This window comes from Enhydra lutris, unplaced genomic scaffold, assembly GCF_002288905.1.
Source record: "Enhydra lutris kenyoni isolate GAN:26980312 unplaced genomic scaffold, ASM228890v2 scaffoldscaffold64, whole genome shotgun sequence".
NCBI lineage: Eukaryota > Metazoa > Chordata > Mammalia > Carnivora > Mustelidae > Enhydra > Enhydra lutris.
Genome location: NW_019154148.1, coordinates 1,827,467 through 1,832,428, shown reverse-complemented (window position 1 = coordinate 1,832,428; position 4,962 = coordinate 1,827,467). Strand labels below are relative to the sequence as shown.

At 52.9% G+C, this 4,962-nt stretch overlaps 1 pseudogene; it reads right to left on the bottom strand.

The window, feature by feature from the left end:
* Positions 1 to 366: 366 nt before the first annotated feature.
* Positions 367 to 1,612, bottom strand: LOC111158873 (annotated as a pseudogene).
* Between the last annotated feature and the right edge of the window lie 3,350 nt (positions 1,613 to 4,962).

Here is a 4,962-nt window from a genome sequence, read left to right as displayed (position 1 = left end):
CCAGGTGCTGCAGGACCCTCACTCCCAGCCCCACCAGGTGTTATCTGTCTGGAACCAGGAAGAAAACCTTTTCCCTCAACTGTTCTTTTTAAAAGACAGTTGCTCAGCATTGACACAGGAAAACATCTGACATAAAGCTGGATCCATTCATAGCTGCAAATGACCTACAAGTTATCAGAATGTAGTGACCACAGAGAGGACCTTGTGTCCCCAGGCAGGCCTCCTGTGTGTGGGTGCAGCTGGGGGCCTGACATGCCTGTGTGGCCAGTGCTGGGCTCCATGATCTCCCTGGAGGGGACCGAAGTAGGAACCTGCTCTGAGAGCTCTGGCTCAGAACAGTACTGCCTGATGGAGACAGACAGCCCCTCATGAGTCCCAGATGTCCTGGTGATTCTTGGGCACCGCCACAAATCTCAGCTTCTTCATGAAACGGTGGGGGGGAGGGAGGGCATCCCAGCAGCCACAGGTCCCACAGATCCCACAGTTCCTCCAGGGATAGCACCTTGGTGGGCTTGTGGTCCTGCAGGTGCCTGTTCAAGAGGCTCTCATCACGCCACACAACCTCAACCCCATTGGCCAGGTTGACCCCCATCACCTGGTGACAGGCCAAGGTCAGTCAGTGAACCTCTATCACCAACCCTCCAAAAGAGGCTCCCATGTCGTAAACGTTGCCCTGGTCCCTGGGGATCTGGGCCTAGAACTGTGGCCAGCACTGGAAGCTGAAGTCTTCACAGGCCACCCGTAGAAACTGGGTTGCAGGGTGCCAAAGAAGGGGGACAGGATCTCCATGCCCACATGATCGCAGAACTTCATGTCTACATCTGCAAACACCAGGTCGTCCACCTCACGGAGGAAGCGCTGCTCACAGAAGCAGCTGACCATCACCATGTGCTGCATGGACACATCCTGCCAGTGTGGGGTGCTGGCGACCTCTAGGACCACCACCTTCTAGCCCTCCCAGGGGGCACATGGTCCCGGCAGCCCGCTGGTCAGTGAAGACCTAGTAGGTGACCCTGTGTCCCACCATGATGGGCTTCTCTGCCCTCTGCAGGAACAGCTCCAGGAAGACCACCTATTTACAGGGATGAGGGACAAGATAGGATGAGGGTCCCTGTCAGAGGCTGGCGGCAGGAACCCAGAGCTGCGGACCATGGACGTGGGCACCTTCTTCAAGGGGGCAGGCCCTGGGCTGCTTTAAAGAACAGCCACTCTCCCAGTCTGTCCTGAGCAAATCTGCTTGTGGGGCCTCCCTACCTTCTGCTCCCAGGGATGGGGGCCAACAGTACTCCATCATACAAAGGGGAGCCTGAGGCTTCAGAGGTAGGAAACCAACCTCACGGTCAGCATGCTGGAGCCAGGAACACTCCCCCTGTGCCGAGCTCCCAGGCAAACCCTGCAGGTGCCCTCCCTGGCTGACCCCCTGCAGGTCCCGTCCCCACCTGCCAGGAGTGGAGCAACTTTGGGCATGGCCCTCCTTTCTATGGCCTACAAACAGGCTAGAATCAGCAGGGCTGGCCTCCTTTGCTTGGAGAGGGCTGTTGCTGGCCCCCATAGAGCTGTCTCCACCCCCATAGGGTCCTCCCTTGAAGGCTACTGGGCCTGCAAGGTCCATCAATCAACCACAGATATTCCCAGGAGGGGTCACCCTCAAACTCCCCCAGATCAGGAATCAGGTCCAGCCCATGGGCAGGGAAGGGGAAAGAGAACTGCTGGAAGAAGACGGGGCTTGCTTAGGCCCCTGACACGAATCCAGGAATGTAAGCTTCTAGGTCCAGGGCTACATCTCCCTGGCCCCAAGAAGCTGGAAGTCTTATCTCTCTGAGGGGACTACTTGTGGGGACAGCAGCTTCCCCATTGTCAGCAAGGGTGGTGAACCACATGAGACTGATTTTTTTAAGGTTTTATTTATTTATATGACAGACAACTAGAGAGGGAATGCAAGGTGTTGAAGAGGGAGAATCATGCTCCCCACTGAGCAGGGAGCCCAACATGGTGGGGTTCAATCCCAGGACCCCAGGATCACAGCCTGAGCCTAAGGCAAAAATGCTTAATGACTGAGCCACCCAGGTCCCCTGAGACTGATTTTTTTTTCCACAGGCACTAAGGGTACTTCCTTGTGCCGCCCAAACTCCAAACCTAACCCCAGCCTAAGATACTGTATGATTCCACTTATATGAAATATCCAGACACACAATATTGTATTTGGCTGCAGTGGCCAGGGGAAAAGGACAATGGGGAGTTGATGTTTCATGCATACAGTCTCCCTTGGGGAGAATGAGAAAATTCTGGAGAATGATGTACGACCATGGGAATTCAGCTAAGGCCAGAGAATTGTGTACCTGAAATGCTTTAAGGGGTCAATGTTCTTATGTTTAATCACTGTGAAAAAGTGAATGAAGGACTGATGTATGTCACAATGTGGACGGACACTGAAAACAGCCCCAGTGACATACGCCATATAGAAATACCACTTAGATGGGAACCGTCTGTGCTCCTTAAGTCCATCAAGGTTACCAAAATAAGAGAAAGTCCTGGAAGAAGTTGCAGAAGAAGAAAACTGGATCCGAATGGAGAATTTCAGACCATTGGGCAGGTGGTGACCCCTGAAGTCAGCCTGTGGTCTGGGTTCAAATGTGGGAACCATCATGATTTCCTCCCTTGGGGTTACCTGGTGGTTTCATGGGACAGTGTCCCTCTTTGAGGTAAAATGCACCGAAGTAGCCTGTGTGAAGTGGCAAACATGGTAAAGAAATGACAGCTGGGGAGTCTGAGTGTGGTTATCAGCATATTTGTGCTGCTGTGACAAGTTAATGCAGATTTGAAAGCAACTCAGAGTAAACGACTCTTCCAAACATCCACGTTAGCACCACATCACAGAAACAGAGAGGACATCAGACTTCAGGATGGAGTCCAAGCCCTCCCACATCCAGGTCATCCACCTTGGAGAGGCCACTCACCCTTGTAGGAGGACACATGTTAGCAAGAGACTAGTGGGAGGTTTAAACTGGGGACCCCTGTGTCTCGGGTGCAGAAGCAGCAGGATATGGAATTCCAGTTTTCCACAAGGCTCCACCACAACCTGGTTAGAATTGTGAAAAAGCAGGAAGGGAAGCCTCAGTAAAGTGGTCTGGGGACACTGGAAGGGGAGGCTAGAAGGGGGCGTCTGGTGCTCAGTGCCCATTACAGACCCCACATTACAATCCCCCATGGGAGAGACACATCCATTCCAGGCCCCACACGGGTAGCTGGAGGGTTCATCTCCTACAAGAAATCACCATTCCCACTGCTCAGCTGGTGAGAATCCTCCATCACTCCGAACCCCTGCCTTTCTCCAGGGGACTTTCCTTCCAAGCACCCCTCCCAACTTCTTCCTCCTTCTTCAGGAGGAAATACTGTTTCTCTCCTTTGTTTCTTGCACTTGCCTGTGATGGGACTGTAGCTTGCTCGTCCCAGATTGCCATTCTCTGCTCTTCCCAAATAAACCCATGTTGCTGGTCAAATAATTGGTGTTTTGAGTTTAAGGCGAACAGAACTAATAAATTCAAGAAATTTGCAAGGAACAAAATCAATATAAACAAATCAATTGCATTTCTATGTGCTCCAAAGGCACCATCAGAAAGAGACTATGGAGAACAATCTCATTTACTACCACATACAAAAGAACAAGATACCTAGGAGTCCCCTGAACCAAGGGGGTGACAGACCTGTCCTCTGACAGCCATGAAACACTGATGACAGGCAGGTAGGGAGACATACGGAGACAGGAAGACACTATATGTTCAGGGAAGAACCGACACTGGGAAGATACCTCCTTTCCCCCAAAGCCATCTAGAGTCTGCGCTGTCACTCCCGAACTTCCAGACTCTGGACCAACCCTGAGGCAGATGTGGACATGCAAAGGACCCTGCAGGGCCGAGGCGGGGGGAGCATGAGCACTGAGGTGGGCAGCCGCTCCCTGACTGCAGACTGTCTGAGGAGTCCCAGGAACCAAATCCACAAGTGCATAAACACAGACACAGGATCCAGGGCGCGCATCTGAGCCCAGAAAGTGGAGACCCCACAGCCCCGCAAACAGCACTGCAGGAGGTCACATCACCACACACAAAACCACAGAAGCCCCAGTGTCCACACAGCACGCCCTTCCTCTGGGGGGTCCTGAGACCACGCACCCCCTCACCAGTCCCCGCTCAGATGGCTTCTCCCCACCTTCTCCTCCAGTGGCCAGACTGCTTTCAGTGTGGACATGGTCCCACGTCCTCCACAGTGGGTCCTGTCAGTGTGGATGTGAACTCACATCCTCCCCAGATTGTCCTGTCAGGGTGGGAGCAGCCCCACGTCCTCCAGAAGTCTCCACAGCTGGTCCTGAGGAGGCTGGGCTCCTGTCCCAGCTGTGGCTGTGCAGGCCAGGCTCAGGGCCGGAGCTGGGGTCTGGCACCTTCTGCAGGCGGTGGAGGCAGTGCAGGACTAGGGGCACTCGCCCTTCAATGGAAGCACCTGCTTCCTCTCAGGGTCCAGCTGAAGCCATCTCATTTTGGAAATTCAAGCTGCACGGAGCCCAATATCCCCCAACTTCTCCAAAAATAGCTAAGGAACAACTAATTGGAAACAATTTGGAATGACAACAGCCCCTCACCCAAACAGTGGCACTGAAAATGACCCTGGCCCTGACACAGACCCACACACTGACCTCAACTTGATCTCAAGCCTGGCCCTGACTGCAATCCAAGACCCTAACCCTAGCCCCCAACATGCACAGTGCTCATAAGAATCAAAAGGTAGAAATTGCAAATATCCATCAATGGTGAATGTATAAACAAAGTGTGATGAAGGGTTTATAAATTTGGGTTCAGGCTCAGGTTTCAATCAGAGTTCTAGATCAGGGTATGGGTTTAGGGTCAGGGTGAGGATTTAGAGTGAGGGGCAAAGGAACAGTTAGAGTTTAGGGCTTTAGGTTTATGGTTT